Genomic DNA, 396 nt, shown 5'->3' on the forward strand with positions numbered 1-396 from the left:
ATGAGGCAAATACCGCCATACCAGAACGCACTATAGTGTTGAAAGCATTGCTATATGTGTTCTGACATCTAGTTCACCCCACCCCTAAAAATAAAATGTGTAAATGTAAAGGCAAATGTATGTATCGTATGTACGCCCTGCGTGGGCGAATTATAGAAACATTTATTGTAGTCATTGGCCCAAATATTTGGTGAATAAGTGCTAAAATAAATTGTGGGGCCTAAATAGTCGAATAAACAAAGTGTTTGGTACATAATGGATAGGGACCACTCACACAGGTTCTCCTCCACTCTATAAATATCAGAACACTTTCTGAAAGTCAGTATATGAGGCAATTACCGCCATACCAGAACGCACTATAGTGTTGAAAGCATTGCTATATGTGTTCTGACATCT

Source organism: Gigantopelta aegis, chromosome 13 (assembly GCF_016097555.1).
Source record: "Gigantopelta aegis isolate Gae_Host chromosome 13, Gae_host_genome, whole genome shotgun sequence".
Classification (NCBI taxonomy): Eukaryota; Metazoa; Mollusca; class Gastropoda; order Neomphalida; family Peltospiridae; genus Gigantopelta; species Gigantopelta aegis.